General features: G+C 39.3%; 1 long non-coding RNA gene across 2 annotated transcripts in view; it reads right to left on the reverse strand.

The window, feature by feature from the left end:
• Positions 1-398: 398 nt before the first annotated feature.
• The window catches only part of LOC140651377 (uncharacterized), a 65,417-nt gene continuing 48,285 nt past the window's right edge, over positions 399-17,530 (reverse strand). For both annotated transcript variants that reach the window (XR_012042382.1, XR_012042381.1), the window contains 3 exons: positions 5,916-6,104; positions 4,377-4,455; positions 399-1,431 (listed from right to left, as the gene is read on the reverse strand). This is a non-coding gene — a long non-coding RNA (uncharacterized lncRNA). The remainder of the gene's footprint in view (positions 1,432-4,376; positions 4,456-5,915; positions 6,105-17,530) is intronic.

Here is a 17,530-nt window from a genome sequence, read left to right on the forward strand (position 1 = left end):
GCATCACTTTTGTGCTTGCTTGTGGTTTAATAGGTAAAGCCTGCGTGCAGAGAATTACAGGATACCTTAAAAATTACATTAGATTGACTGAAAGTGTAAGGAAGTAGACCAAAAGTTGGAGGAATGATTGAGCCATACCTTGAGAAGAAAAGGGAACAACTATTCCCTCTTTCCTGGGGTGTTAAGCATTTTCTCCTAACTGGAGTAGTAACACCTCTGCCACAAAGAATTAGGCAGTGGCACGTTGTGTCTCCAGCATTTACAAGCAAGTACCTCAAGAACATGTCAACTGCTGACAAATAAAACTGAGGTTACCCATTAGCATGGGAATATATTTCCTTCCTGACCTCTTCAGGCAAAAAGGTTACTACACAGCATGAAGCATTAGGTTTGATTACTTTCAGATTGCCAAACTTTGCTCTCAATTGTATAACTTCGAAGCTGGAAAAGAGCATTCGGCTTAAATAGTCACATATTTATCTCTTTATGTGTGTAGCTACAGTGAATACTAACAATGAACTAATCCAACCCTTTTAAAAAATCCATTCAAAATATTTGATTGAATGGCACTGGATTCCAGTTTGATTTCAAGCCAGATAGAGGAATTTATCTTTATTTCTGTCCATCCATGTGGGTCTATGTAGAGCAGAGGAGATGCTCTTTGTCATCCACCTACCTTCACTCAACTATTACTCTCTTTTACAGCCTTTGAGTGAATCCAAGGTAAGTCAGTCTCAGACTGAGGTCTAACCGCTTGCTTTGCAATTTGACATGCTAAATAAAACCTATGTCCAAGGTGTGTCACCCGAGTGACAAAGGTGTCCTTCCTAAAGTGAGGTGAACGAACCCAGATGTGCTCCTACACCCGACAAGATGTGGTTAGTATGACAATAGGACACTGTTGCCTGTATTATTTACAGGTTTAGAGCACCAAAAAGCCTGATTTAATTGCTGGTTGAGTTATTGCTATTCTTTTAAATATGGAATTGCCTGAACACAAGCTAGCTCACTGCTCCTCACAAGCAGATCTTGCATGGGTCTCCGCTGGCAGTGTTGACATCCTTGTAGGCTCTGTAGTTTGCTCCCACAGGACTAATCAGGAGAGTCAAGCTCAGTTTTGGGAGCAGACACAGCCCCAGCTTGGGTATGGACAGACAGATGGGTTGCTGTGTAGTGTGGGACCCTGCAAGGAGCTGGCAGAGACAGTCAGAGCTCAACAGCCACCTCAGTTGCCCCAACAGCCTTCCACTGGCCAAATTAGTTTTACAGCCCCTCAATGCAACTTATTGACAATAGCTAGCTCTTACCTTCTCCTTCCCAGTCAGCTGTATGGACGTGTCCAGAGTAACACAGCAGAGGTGATTATCCATCCTAACCATTTGCTACTACAATTTTAATTCACCTTCATGCAGGGGGGAGAGGATCGATGCGCTACAAATGATAAAATAATACCCGGTTTAATACAAGGTAGAAGTCCATTCCTTCCTACACAGCAATTTATTTCCTTAAACACCCTCTTTAGATTATCCTTATCATAAGATTTTGGAAAGTCCAGGGGTTTTTTAATTCCTTGCTCATTTTTACCTGTTTTGTCCTAATTCAGCTCCTTTTTGCAGAAAAGGTGTTGTTTTAGTCCTTTCAGGTTATTCTCCTCTGTGTCCTGCATTATCATCCTCTTTAGAAGAACTCAAGTTTTCCCAGCACCGAAATGAGTCTGGATTTTCACACCATTTTTTAAAAGAAACTCAGAACCCTGAAGTTAACAGTATTAGTCCCTTTCAATCACCAAGAAGGGGGATAGGGGGTGTTAAATATTATTATTACTATCTCAAAAAGACAATGTATATTCCCATCTATACATACTGTACTTAATAATTTTCTAGCTTCAGAATTCTGGAGGGAGATCATTCAGTCCTGGTAATTTGCTATTACTGAATCCCTCAAATTGCTCCATCGTTTTCATGCCATACATCAGCCTGTTAAGGCCACACTTTTATTTCCTGTGAAAAGTGACCTTGGAATAGAATTTAGAAATAAAAATACATTAAAAGAATGGGGGAGCAGATTCACTAGAAAAAGGTTAAGTTCTGAGTATTGGTAAGTGTTGACAATAAGGAGATGTGATAAAAATCTATAAATATTTGAGGGCTTTTAACAGTAATCATGAAGAAAAAAATTACTGACTTTGTCATTAAAATATTTATCCTGATGTATCTATCTTATAGGAGAAAATGAGCTCAGTATTTCAGACAACGTGGTGTGGTAACTGGTGTTAATTTTAAATCTTTAATCAAAACCACTGTAAGATAGTCAACTGAGATAATGGGGTGAAAATATGAAAAAGAAAATAGAGGGATACATCTGGAAATTTTATTTGAAGGCATAATCCACTGAATTATGCTGTAGCATCCCAGATTAATTTGCAGAATCCCCATTAACTAGATAAAACTCCAGCAAAACGTATGGTCAGAAACAGTCCTCCTTTGACATGGGGATTAAGTAAGTGGAGAAAGAAAGAAATGAAGGAACAGGGAAATTCAACATCCAACCTGGCTGTCCCCTCCCTTTAGCATATGGTACTGTCTACATATGTACCCCTTGCAGTGGTAATTAATTTAATAATATGATATCTGTTCTAGAGATCTCTGGCTATCTTTATTTCTCATAGCTTCTTTGATCTTTTATTCTTAACTGCTCCTGGCCTGTCAGTGTATGCTGTAATCTATTTATGTCACCTGGCAGAGTTTCAACTCTGAAATTTCTTTGAGTTCTTGAGGTCCCGCCTTAACTTTATACTTTCCTAAACTCAAATTAAAACAAATAAAGCTGAAGCAGGATTGTTTCCAACTGCTGCAGGGGAAGCATGAAGGCATAGGAGTTATGGCCAGCTTAGTCCACATGAATGGCCCTCATTTGGTTATAAGCTGAAAGTTCCGTGGAAAGGTAGACCCAAATGAGATTAAGTAATCACAGTTAAATCTGTGGTAGAGCCATGTAATAGTTTCAAGTGTATTGAATGCAGATTTATCTCATATTTCACTATCTGTACTCATATACCTTATATTTTGAGGACACAAAACTCAGTGGTGCAGTTGACACGACTGAGGGAAGGGATGTCATCCAGAGAGACCTGGACAAGCTGGAGAAGTGGGCCCATGTGAACTTCATGAGGTTCAACAAGGCCAAGTGCAAGGTCCTGCACCTGGGTCGGGGCAACCCCCAGTATCAATACAAGCTGGGGGACGAAGGGATGGAGAGCAGCCCTGCCGAGAAGGACTTGGGGATCCTGGTGGATGAAAAGCTGGACATGAGCCAGCAATGTGCGCTCGCAGCCCAGAAGGCCAACCGTATCCTGGGCTGCATCCAAAGCAGCGTGGCCAGCAGGTCGAGGGAGGGCTTTCTGCCCCTCTGCTCCGCTCTGGTGAGACCCCCCCTGCAGTTCTGTGTCCAGATCTGGGGTCCTCAGCACAGGAAGGACATGGACCTGTTGGAGCCAGTCCAGAGGAGGGCCACGAAAATGATCTGAGGGCTGGAGCACCTCTGCTATGAGGAAAGTCTGAGAGAGTTGGGGTTGTTCAGCCTGGAGAGGAGAAGGCTCTGGGGACACATTATTGTGGCCTTCCAGTACTTAAAGGGGGCTTATAAGAAAGATGGGGACAGATTTTTTAATAGGGCCTGAGGCGACAGGACAAGGGGTCATGGTTTTAAACTTACGGAGAGTAGATTCAGACTACATATAAGGAAGACCTTTTTTATGCTGAGGGTGGTGAGACACTGGCCCAGGTTGCCCAGAGAGGTGGTAGATGCCCCATCCCTGGACACATTCAAGGTCAGGTTGGACGGGGCTCTGAGCAACCTGCTCTAGTGAAAGATGTCCCTGCTCATTGCAGGGGGGGTGGACTAGGTGACCTTTAAAGGTCCCTTCCAACCCAAACCATTCTATGATTCTATGATTCTATATTTCATTATTCAGTTAAGGGAATACTTTGTGCCACCATCATTTCCTCTGCTTGTCATGACATAATGTTAACTAGTCCGTGCTGCGAAAGGGTTAATCACTATCAAATAGTGTACTTCTCAATTAAATAGGCATTAGCAAAAGGCCACTCTTTTGATTAATAGTCCTAGAGTTTTCCTTCTCTACTTCAGCTGGTCCACAGCGACTTGGAATATTATTTGCAGATCAGATCCCTCCTCAGGTTTCCGCAAGCCAGTGGTGGCAGTTAGCTTAATGCAGGTAACACCAAACCTGCAGCAGTGTCTGCACTGGTGCCGTATGTGTCTCTTTTAATTAAAATGGATGGATGGGTTTAGTAATTGTTTTAGAAGAATGTGTTTGAGTTTGCAACATCTTTTTATCCATCAGGTTTTCTTACCTCGTGTCTGGGAAAAAGGAGGCTCCCTGCTCTCCGCTCATTTTGCTCTTGCACTTTCTAGGGTCACAAACCTGGTCACCTAAAGGTATATGAGAAGCAAAGAGTTTCTATGGCTCTCATTTTTTTTGTGTGTGGCTGTTCGATCTAGCCATTGTCTGGCCCTGTGTTACCACATGGCAATAGGACAAACTGACAGTTTCTCGTAGAAGAAGCTACATGCTCAACACAGATGAAAAAAAGTACTATGGACATTTCCAGCAGTGGAAATGGTTCTCTGATTCCTATTGTTTAACAATTCTTTTTTTTCTTTGAAAATGCAAATCAGCATCATTATATTGGGAAGGTACAAATTTAATTTTTTTTTTTAACAAAAAACAAAATGAAATCATCTATGAATTTAATCTTTCTTCTTTCCCTGAAACTTCAGCAAGAAATTGTGCTAACATTGAAACAGGTAATAAATGTCAGTACTTTCTTAGATATACCACTTTCAGTTGTTTTTCTACCCTAAATGTCATCAACATTTTTAATGATATTATTTAAAAAGTAAAGCATCCAATTCATCAGACAGGGTATCTTTTCCAGGTTTTAAAGCACAAAGAAGAATTTGGAAAAAAATTAGAAAGGCAAGCTGGTATTCTATTTTTAATTCCTGTAGGATACCTGGTTTTTAGGTATAAAGCTGAGGAAGAGCAATTATTCTCTCCCATAAACTTTTTCTGATTTAGCACTTCGGAATTCTGGCACATTCTTTTAGGTTTTTTGCTATTATATCATACTAATCATGTGTGCAAATAAAACATATTAAATAAACTTACCGAGAACAATTTTCGGAAATAAAAATGGCTTCTTCTTTCCTTTTTTTTTCCCTTTTCCAGACTTCATAACCTGCTCCAGAAAATCATACAAGCCTTTCCAGGAGCCAGATCTCAGCCTCCCCTTTTCTTTGTCTCTGGTGTAACTTTTGCTGAAACAGCCCTGCTGCCAATTGATTAATATTTTCTTTGCTACTGCTTTGTACCTGCAACCAGTAGAGTGGCATAGCAAACAGAGCAGGTAGGCATGCAATCCAGTTATCGATTGGCACAGGGAATTAATCATTTGCTAATAGATGGGTTGTTCATATGGCACTTTATATTTAGTTTGTATTTTTGTAAAGTAAATATTTATATACGTTGTTCACGTAATTTATTACACGTGTCTCTGTGTGTGAAATATATGAAGGTTATTTATGGTCTGTGTCAAAAGGTTATGAACAAATTTAATTTATGGAGAGGCATCACTATTCCCTTGTGATCACGGCAGTATCTGTTCTTCACATGTTTCTAAAAAGAATAGAGACCACTCTTAGCCTGTTTGGCGCTCACCAAAACCCATGGCTCTTAAGCTCCTGGCAGTGGTTCTTTAAACTAAGCGAGGTTATCTGGCACTAAAACTGACTTGGAGATGTTGTAACATCAATTATTAATGGGAAGTAATGCGGACCACAAGTCACAGCAACATGCGTGAGCAGTGTTTCCACTTAGAGGAGACAATCACCTGGAAATCTGCAGGTCTTTCCTTATCCTCTCTTTCTGATGCAAGGAGTTCTCTGTGACTGGATGCGGTGTCCTACAGTAAATGCTCTGATGCTCATGTTTTGAGAAAAGAGAGACGTATTTGGTTCAGCGATCACTTTTCTCCTTCTGGGACAATCTTTGGAGTGCATTCTTGAGCCAGGTAGAAGAGCTGTTGGGTAATACACAAAGTCACTTGATGGCACAACACATCAGTTCCTATGATGAATATAATCACCAATTTAGGGCAAAGAAGTAATAATTTTCTTCCCAGATAATTTTCTTTCCACTCTTTTAGTATGCCAGGAAAATGATAGATCTTCAGCAGACTACCAAACACTATTTTAATAACTCTCATATTCATCAATGAAAGGAAATATGAATGTCACCAATAATTGTGTTTGTTGTACTAGATGTCTGGAAAGATAATCTTTATCAAGATATTCACAAAGCCTTTTCTGTTGAATTTCTGGCCCATTCCAATAACTTTGTATTTGCATAAAATCATATTCTGCTACCCTTCATGATAGGTCAAATGTGTTAATTACTGTTTTCACATTAAAAGTTGCTTGCAAAGAAGTACTAGTATGTTTTCTCTGTATATTTTTCACTAAACATTAGCAAGTCTTCTGTAGGACATGCTAGCAGCCTCTTCATTTGTTACTGCGATTTTTGGTTATTAAGTGTATTAAAATATAGAGGAAAATTATCTATTTCAAAATTACTTGTTACTTATTATATATTTATGATTTTAACAGGATTTTAACATTTGGCTCTAAATATTTAGGTGCTTTATTATATTTTGATACATTTATTTTTACAGAAATTCTGAAATGAGGTTAGAATGATTCTTCTATAATCAAGAAACATGCTTTTAACTAGCCTGTAACTCATCTATTGCACGGTAATTACAGACGACGCAACAGCTTAGAATATTTACATAAGCTGTTCAGACACAGTAAACAATCAGCAAAAACTTTAATAACATCAGATTAAATCTTGAAGTTATTAATTCATTTTTAGTCAGTACTTACATGTATAAACATTCAGGGGAGTGATTGCAAAGAGTACATGATGACCCCAAGATTTCACCCAGTGCTAATAGATTTAGTCTGAGGTTTCTTCCTTGCTGTTACACACTAAACGATCCCATCATCAATTAATCTGAATGTTTGCTTTAATATAGTTCTTTTATGACTGAAGTTTGAAGATATTTCCTCAAACTAGAGATATTTTAGTGGTTTAATCTCATAATAAGTATTAAACATAACTTGACAATATAGATTATCAGACTGAATGGTTTTAATAAACTTAGAGTTAATTTGCTGAAAAATTATAATTACTTCTTTTTTAATCAGAGCTTGAGTTCATGAAGGGGGGAAATTAACTTTCTACATATGGCCAAATCCCTAAGTCTCCAATTCAGAGAAAATTCCTATTCAATGTAGTCTTGCCTGAGTGAGGTATGAATAGGGATTTGACTGTAGTAAATATAGCGCCCAGAAAAATTCTGTCTTTTCCTGGTGTTACTATTAAGACAGTTACTATTCAACATTGTGCTTCGCACTAAATTGGCTTTGCCAGACCATACTAATGTTTATAAGCTATCAGTATCCAATTTGTCCTATTCGTAAAGAATGGTACGAAAACAATTCTTGGTTACTATAAGTCAGTTTCTTTTTCTTTTTTTTTAATTTTCCAAAGGTTATGACACCAGGTTGTTTGTATCTCAGCTACCAGATACATAAATGATCAAATTAGGAGAAGTAGGATTTTTTTTACTCTGAAGTTTATACGATAAATTATTATTCAAGAAGTGCACAAGAGCAGAAAGCTTCCATTAAAGAGTCTCTGAGACAAGAGATGTAGTTTGATACCAGGTCAAAAGAGTTTGCTCATCAGAAGGCTCCAAGATTAAGTTTTCTTCCAGGAACTCTAAATTGATTTGAGGACCAGTGTCTATGACCATCCATTACAGTTATCCCAGAGCTTTACACGGAGGAATTTTATCAGAGAAAATCATTAGTAATTTGTATTATGAATATGAGTTTGATTATGATTAAAAAATTGTTTTCTTGTCTTTTTCATTGGTTTTTTTTTAGCATATGACAAGTAAATTAAGTCCATACTTGGTTATTTAACTCCAGTTGCTCTAACTAGTAAGTCTTCAGACTGCAGGTGGATTGCAAAGGGATTTTGGCAGTGCATTCAACATATTGAGAAAACCCATTTTTCCTGCTAATATTTTCCATTCTAAGTCAGTCTCCTGCCAGTGTTTGCGGTGACTGTCACAAAAATGCAGGGAATAGGCTGACAAGAGATCCTTTAGAAATCAAACCATATGAAGAATTTTATTAATATGCATTGTATACCGAGTCCAGTTCCCTATTGTTCCCCCCATTACACAGCCTCTGCAATGTGGGTTTGAAATTACCAAAGCTGAACTTTGGCAATTTCTATGTCAACATGGTTATAATGAGTAATGGCTATGTCAACATGGGCAGCTTATCCCACGCTCCAACCCCAAACTGCTTGCAGCCCCACCCAGATGTCTCTTGGACCCTTAAAATGTGAAACTGATGTTTGAGCTCTGGCCCTCTGGGAGTGTTGGCCGGTCCTCAAGATCCAAGCCCTTGTACTCTGCATGGTATCCCCTGGCCGTCAAAAATTGCCAGGATTCGTGTCCAACTAAAGCAAGTAAACTGTCATTGCTGGGAGATGGTGTATTGCCATTCCTTCTGGACAAAGAGTTAAACTGTTTGCAAACAGCCCTCCCCTGGTACCCGAGGTCCTGGCACAGGCAGAGCATTACGCTGCTTGCACACAGCATTTTCCCTGCCCCTTCTTCCTGTGGTTCATAGCTGGCACAGGCAGCAAACTAAACTGCTTTTAGATAGCACAGTTTTCACAAAAATTAAGTTCATGTTCTATAACAGCACTTCAGGCTAATTTTTTTTTTCCTAAAAGCCTGCCATTTTAAAATGCCTCATATATATGTATATATGTAGAAGAGATCATACACATATATAATCTCTTTTACTTAAAAAGTAAGAAATTGTATATATACACTTATATGTGTGTGTGTCTGTGTATCATCTCTCCTAATTTAAAGGACTATACAAAAGGCTCGTCAGCATTTTGCTACAGAGATAGAAGTGGGAGAGAAAGTGGCTTATTAATCCCTGGAATATCACCTGCCATCTGGAGAGGCTCAACCCACACTGGAGATGTAAGGTCTGGACACAAATTTCTGGTGCGTGATCGCAGATCTCAAGATCCATCAGTCAGAGGCATGTCATCTAGTTTTAGCCAGCATTTTACACCCATTTGGCATCAGTATAAAGGCCTACACAAGGTGCGGAGCGCAACAGGGAATTAGTCCCACTGAGCTTAATAAAAACCCAGAGAGGGGAAAAAGACATAGTTCATTTGTGGAGCCCTGAGATAAGTAAGTTTTTTATAACTTAAAAATGTTCTCATGTGCCAGTATAAAACAAAAGAGCTCCAGTACAGCCAAGAGGAAAGTATACAACACAAATAAAAACACATGGAGACATTTAGAAACAAACTAAAATTTGTCTTCTACAAACCCCCAAACACACACTCCCCTGTTCTTCCTACAGCTTGTGAGGAAAGGGTGGTTCTGGGTTTCCGCTCCAGATGGAGAGCTCAGCAGCATATTCCCATTCCAGCACTTCTTCCAAAACTGCCGCGTTATCCCGCTTTCTCTAACACCTGCTACAAAATATTTCACACTTGCTCTGTCTCGCTCGAGGTACAGGGGGAAAAGGACACTGGCACCATCAAAGGTTGTGCCCAGCACTGCAACTGACACTTAAAGCAAGCCATCCCCTTGCATTACTTGCAGAAGGGTGTTTGTTTCATGGACAACGTCCAAGGAACAGCAGCAGCAGTACAGGTGCTGACACCTCAAATTCGGTGTAAATGGGTGGACTCATGGGATTCCTCTGGCCAACCTTTGTTTTATGATTTTCTCTTTCATGATACAAGATGTTTTGAAGATGGAGTGCTGCTGCTGTTGCACACAAGTAGCCTGTGGCAATGGGTGAGGAGGAGGCCTTTCCAAGCCTCACACAAGGAAATGCATTAAAAATGTAAACCATGCTAACTGTCACATATTTGTGTGTTCAGGTGGCTTATTGGGATGTAGCCTATTGTGACACCACAAAATCTATTACATACATCTGTGGTTGTTTAATGCCATACAGCTTTCATTAAACACGTGTTGGCCGAGGTTCTCCTGTCATTCCAGATTCAGCTTGGTTCATGTAGACAACAAATCCCAGCCTAGATCCTTCCTTGTCAAGAGTGGAAGAGCCTGGAAGCTGTTTTATCCCACCTCAAGTAACAGGATCTCCCAAGGCCCATGGGCAAGCTTGGAATTGCCACAGCTTTGCGTCTGTCCATGCAGGGGCCAAACCACATGCTCCAAAAAGCTTCACATTCAAAATGTTCTATGACAGAAAAAAAGGGACGTTACAGATGTTGAATATGCTGTCTGAGACCATCCTCCATGGCCTGACCTCCACAGTGAGCACCAGGTGGGAACACTGCAAGAGCAGTGCAAAGTGTCTGGGGTGCCCCTTAGATGCAGCCTCCTTATCTTGAACCATTAATTCAAGTATGAATTACAGCAGCCAGTTGAATAGAATAGAATAGAATAGAATAGAATAGAATAGAATAGAATAGAATAGAATGGCATGGCATGGCATGGCATGGCATGGCATGGCATGGCATAGAATAGAATAGAATAGAATAGAATAGAATAGAATAGAATAGAATAGAATAGAATGGCATGGCATGGCATGGCATGGCATGGCATGGCATGGCATGGCATGGCATAGAATAGAATAGAATAGAATAGAATAGAATAGAATAGAATAGAATAGAAAGAATATTTCAGTTGGAAGGGACCTACAACGATCATCTAGTCCAACTGCCTGACCACATCAGGTCTGACCAAAAGTTAAAGCATATTATTAAGGGCATTGTCCAAATGCCTCTTAAAAGCTGACAGGCTTGGGGCATCGACCACCTCTCTAGTTCTAGTGGTTGAACACCCTCTCAGAAAGAAACACTTCCTAATGTCAAGTCTAAACCTCCCCTGATGCAGCTGTGAACCATTCCCACATGTCCTGTCCCTGGATCCCAGAGAGAGGAGATCAGCACTTCCCTCTCCACGTCCCCTCCTCAGGAAGCTGTAGAGAGCAATAAGGTCGCCCCTCAGCCTCCTTTTCTCCAAACTAGACAACCCCAGAGTCCTCAGCCACTCCTCATAGGACATGCCTTCCAGCCCTTTCACCACCTTTGTTGCCTGGAGAGCAGGGTCCAAGCTGCAATGCATGGGGTCTATCTCAAACTAGTAGACCTAACACATCTGTAGACCAAGAAGGACCATATTGGAGCTTGGAATCTCTTGTTGGCAGCCCTGTATCTGTCTGTCCAAGGGTGGCTCCTTAAAAACAGACTTTGACTTACAGGACCACAACAGACTTGCTCCAAATGTCAAGGATAAAGAGGCAATATTGGGCATGATATGAGAATAGTTACTAATAGATTAAATAAAATAAAACAAGTTGGCCTCTTTTGCTCTCCAAAACTGAGACAGTTGTTGGCAATAGATTCTCCATACCAAGGCAAAAATTTCCCACAGGAGCCCAAGGGCTGTACTCCTGCCTGCTATGAGTGCTGACCTGTACAATGACCTATTACTTAAAACGGAGCAGCCACACTGCTGCCTGGTGCTCCCCATGTAGATGAGCACCATGTCCATCCTGGTGGCAGTTATTTGCAAATGTCAGTGATGAGGAGTGGGGTCCACCACAACTATGGATTAACCTTCCACATCCTAAAGTGAGGGTCACGTTCTCTACTCAGGAGTCAAAAGAGAGTGAGATGGACACGGAAGATATTTTAGGATGCATGAGATAAGCGCTTTAATAAAATATACCTATTTGGGGAAAGTAAATTCTAGTTTTATTCCAATTTTCCTGAAAGATGGCTGTTTCCACATTAAACTGTTTCTAGATACTGAACAAACCTTTATCCCACCAATAAGAAATGTAAGTAGCATTACATTTTCTATCCACTGTCACATGGAGCAATACAAAAACATAAACTCGTATACCTTTTTTACATTGGATATTAGATTTTTCAGTACTTCCACCACCCCACAGAAATTATATTCACACAGTACAAAAAATTTCAAACAATGGTAATAGCGGGGGGCAAAAAAAAATCTGTTTTTCTTTTTTTTTCTAACTTGGTGTTAACTTAATGATATGTGACATTGCTATCAGTGCAGCGCAATAAAAATGAAATGGTACCCAATGTGCACAGACACTATGGAAATTTCAAATGACAACAGCAACAACAAAAATTATACTTTCCCTTTCCTTTCCTATGCCCTTTGCATTAACGTAAGGATATGTGACTTTGCTATCCATGCACTGCAATAAAAATGAAATTGGTGGCCAATGTGCCCAGACAGAGCCTTCAAATAAAACAAAAATAAAATTATACTCCTTTGCATCATGTAAAGGATACATGACGCGAGGCACAAATTTCACTTCGCTGCCACATCACAAATAATATGCCAGCTGAGAACCTATATTTCTTTCTCATCATGAGGGAGAAAAAAAATGTACTTTGGAACATTTTTTTTTTTAATTTCTCTTCATTTTACAAACACTAAAAAAAGTGTTTTCAAACAGTTTCTTATATTAGACTCATCTTGTGATTATACATTTCCTAAATGAATGCTTTTTTCGTAACATGTTTGTGTCTAACGTTACTCATATAAATAAAAATATACAGTCATTTTATGGGATAATAGGCAAACAGACATCTGCATGCAACATTTCCCTCATTAGATGTTATCATGTTAGCATATTTTTATGACTTCGCTGCAAAATACAATGTGCTGATTTGAAACCTTCTTAAATATAACTTATTATGTATGTTAACAACCCAAATGCTTTAGTTATGCTTGGAGAATTGTTTAATAAAGGGGTAGTTAACACTGGTGTAGCACGAGGCGATGTGACCTGGAGGAATATGCCTGCAGTGACTGTGGGAGCAAGAGCAGCAGCTCCTTATCTATGATTATTGAACTGCTGATGGTCCATCAGTGCCTTCTTCGAGACGACGGGGCAGCCAGCTGACTTCCCTTGTTTGCAGCTACTAAACCGCACTGCAAATAATTAGGCAAGTATTAGCTGCCTTCGCATTATTTTTCCACTAGGTAGTTTTCATCATTAACACTAAGATGCACGGGTTTTATCAAAAATAGCCAGCAGAAAGGAGAGCAAGCTGTCTGAAAGACCATCAGTTTTGAGAAAATCTGGGCTATGCTTCAAAACAACAGTAAGTGAAAAGCAGTGGTCTGGAGGACTTGGAGTAAGGAACTCTCCCAGTTTAATGGGAAGGGGCTCCATCTTTGGGTGCTGCAAACCCGTTGCTGTAATGTTTTAATATGAGCACAACCGTCACAGTTAAAAACCCTCCTTGGGAAAGGAGGAAGGGACAGAGAGTTCAGCCACTGGCAACGTCGGGCCAAGGAGCCAACAGCACATGAGCAGATAAGGGTATCTGCTGGTTTCAATTACATTGGGATGCATACGGCCAACAAAGCAAAAATCAAGGAATCATATGGGTTGATAATATGGCCACAAAAACACACAAATGCACTGCTCAATCACTGTTGCATCACTCTACAAAAGTACCAGGCAAGCCAAGCTGCGGAGACCAAAAACTACCGAGGAAGTTATTTACGTGCTGGTCAGTCTGAACAAACTCTCTGTTCTGCTCTGCATGTATTTAAAGACTTTCTTCACCGTGATGTAAGAACGGAATGAATCCTCCAAACCGTTACTGCTTTCAGCTGGGTTTGATCAAATTGTTACACCCTCCATGCCTGGGCTCTGAAAGATGAATACATAATTGAGAAATTCTCTCTTCTAAAATATTTCTTAAATCCAACAACAAAAGAGTTTAATCAGAAAGTTACTCCCTTTTCAGGGATAGTCCTGCCATAGCTGTTTGGATAAAATGACTGGAAAGCAGACCTACAGTCATTTAAATAATCTGTTAAAAAGCTATTACGTTTCTCTAATGCTAGTCATTTTTAAATGGCTCTTGGTTTGATTCATGAACAATGCATGAACAGTACATGATTCACATGGGCAATTTTTATTAAGCACTTATCCCAAAAAGAATGTCAGACCGGGTGAAATCCATTGTATATTGCAGCATTTTCATATACTTTTTTTAAATAGCATGCATTAAGGTTCAGCTTCTCATAGACCGAAGTTGACAGAGAAGTTGGGCCTGCCGCAGAAGATCAAGGAGCCAACAGAGGCTGAAAGATATTATATAGATAATTGTAAAGATCTTGCTGCAGTTCAAGTGCTTTTGAAGTTCTGTAATGACTTTTGCTATCAGAAACTGTCAGGTTTAATTGAAGTCAAAGCTTGCTACTTAATCATGAGATCCATAAGTGTGTAAATATTAGTGCTGCTGCTAAGCAATGAATCGCCTTAGTATTAATTAGAAAAAAAAGATGCTTTGCGCTGCTTTAAGGGCACGGCACACAGTGGGACACGCTGAGAGGTGCATTGGCGTATTTGCAGGGAGGTTCAGGCAACTTCAGGGAATCAGGAGCTTCTGCTTTTAATTCCATTTCTAACCGACTCAGTTTGGGGCCTGGGTAAGTCACTTTCCCTCCATACAACTGTTTCTCCGTTATCCCAGCCATAAGGTATGGATTAGATAAATTATTACCCACCTGACTGGCATACTGCAAGGACTAAAAATTTCACTGTAATCTGAAAATTTCCTATAGTTTAAACTGTTCAAGTATAGTTTGAGGTTCAGCATAATGCATAATACGTGAGCACAAAGGCAGTCACCCAAGGTTTTATAACCCTGGTGGTGAACGTACCCATACTTCCTATGCAAAGCCAATGTGGGGTTGATTTTAAAAGAAGAGTTATTGTTAATTGCCATTTTGAAACAAACAATATATTGTCAGTTGAGTAATATGATCAAAATCCAAAGCATTGTTTCTGCTGTGTTATAAAAGAAGTTGGATTATGCAATTCAGTGCCAAAGTGACTTAGATCTGCTTAAAGAGTTCTAAATTATGGTAAGTATTTAAACTGATAAGCAGAGATTTAATATGGGCCGCAATGGGATTAATGAAAAAATATCAGGCTCTTATGCTACCTATTTACAATCACATTTAAAAGTAGAACTACAGCTGTTAGTTATACTCAGGGCACACTTCATACTGGACAGTAGGCAGTGAAGTGACGTGTCTCCAGAGCCTCTTGCTTGAGCTGAAGAACTCCCGGGACACAGTTTTTCAATTTTGCAGATCATCAGTTAAAGTTCATCCACTATTCAAAGTTTTGTGGAAACCCTAACACACGTTTTAGCACAGGGCACTCTTACAACGGTACTGCCGACCACATACCACAGAGTTTCCCTGGGGGAAAAAAACGGCGTGGTTAGGATCCTAGGTGAAGTGTACTTCTAGGACACGTTAAATTTTAATGCGTCCCAGTTGTACTTCATTTTGGGAAATGATGCTTTTTTTATTGTTGAGTTACTCAGGCCCATAATCAGGTTCCTAATATGTTCAACAAAGCATCAGGATACATGAAATATCTTACCAGATAATCCTCTTTGGAATCCACAGTTCAGTTATTAAGTATTCCTTTCACTAATCTCTGTAATCCTCTGTTGATATAGGTCAGTAAAACAGTGGCTAAACCCTGTATGATAAAACTAAGTCTAGATTTTGCAATCATTCCTTTTCTATTTTTTGTTATATTTCTCTCAGCTGTTCTTACTCCTGGAAGGGATGTGACCAGCGTTACAGATGTTGCACATGGCAGCTCCCAGAAACCATGGGGAAGGTCTTTACACCAGTATGTCAGCCAAGAGTCAAGATCCATCAGCAAACTCGAGACATATTCAGAAAATGTATGTGAAAGTCAAGACCGGGATTATATGCTGTTTGATAACTGAGATGACATTAGCTCACTAGTGTTCACAGCCACTGGATTAGCAATCAGTGTTAAATCTTCACATGCAATGAAAGTTAACAATGCTGGTTTTATATTGTCCCAAAAAAATCATCGAGTCTGTTTTCTCCTTTTGATTACAGTTCATTTAAGGGAAGAACGTTATGCATGCTTTGAAAATATTTTATGTGTCTTTGGCTGATAGAACACACAAAACGTTTGAATAGGCCCATTTATTTGAGCAGACGTATTAAATAATACTTTAAATGTGAACATGCATGTCATAAATTTTGTAGTCTCTTTAAAGTAGGATAAATCTGTGTATTTAAAATAGTCTTTCTTCAAAGCCATCTTTTTTTTTTTTTTCAAACAGTCATAAAGGAAACTCTGATTTGTGCTGCATGAACAATGCCAGCATCATCATTTTAATGTTATCCATATGGGCTTCTAATAATAGATAAGAGACTACATTTGTATTGTATGTCTTAGAGACATTTAAAATCTTGATAAGGAAAGGCTGATTTCATTGGCCCCACAGTTAAAGGAAAGCAGACCCTAATTAAAAGAATTCTGTTCTGAATTAACTAGTTTGACATGTGCTAATTGACAGTTCCTGTGAAATGGTTCTAATTAAAGTCAATATGTCTTTTTCAATTAAAAGGAAATTAAGAATATACTAATATACATTAACAACTTAATCTGCCTTCAATATCCCATACATCAGCTGCTTTTTTTCTAATGTTATTGGAGAACCATCTGACATGCATCTTCTACTGTTTGGTTATGGTATCTCATTATTACTCAACAAGAACACAGGCACTGGTGGATATCCCCTAGAGCAAGACAAGAACTTGCCTATACCCCATGCATGCAATTCCTTATCTCTTGCCTGATAAAAGGTAAACTCACCTCTCCACACAGAAGAAAAAAAGACTTTTCTCATGACCAGAGATCTCCTTATTAATTGCATGCTGAGTCAAGTATTGACAATTAGTCAGTGAATTCAAACTTTTAATAGAAGCCTTAGAAGTAACGGTGCACTGCTGGGCTGTTCTTTCATTATTTGGCCCAGGCAAAGTCAGGGTTTTGACTTTTGAGAGACATCTCTCATGCTCTGTTTCAGAAGTGAATACAGGGCAGAGTTCTCTGGTGGGAATGCTTTTAATTGTATATACAAGAAGAAAATAGAAAACATTCCTCCTTGGTAGAGCAGTGCTGAAAACCATCCCATTGTTGTTGCTGGAAATGTGACGTGGCTGTTTATAGCCGCAAAATTGAGTATTCAAATGTGCAGTTGACTTTTTGCTACCAATTCCAAAGCTCTACTGCTACTGACTTTACTAACTAAAAAAGCTCCATTACAAATATCAGGCTCCATGCTGGTAAGATCAGTATCTTGAATGTATGGTAAACTATGCAGAAGTTTAACATCTGCTCGTGTGAACTTTGCTATTGATTTTTCATAGTATTTATTTTCTTGTTTGGGAAATAATAACGAAAAACTCAGCCGATACATTTTTGGGAGAGTAGAGTCACCAGGGGAACAAGC

This window comes from Ciconia boyciana, chromosome 4 (genome assembly GCF_034638445.1).
Source record: "Ciconia boyciana chromosome 4, ASM3463844v1, whole genome shotgun sequence".
Classification (NCBI taxonomy): domain Eukaryota; kingdom Metazoa; phylum Chordata; class Aves; order Ciconiiformes; family Ciconiidae; genus Ciconia; species Ciconia boyciana.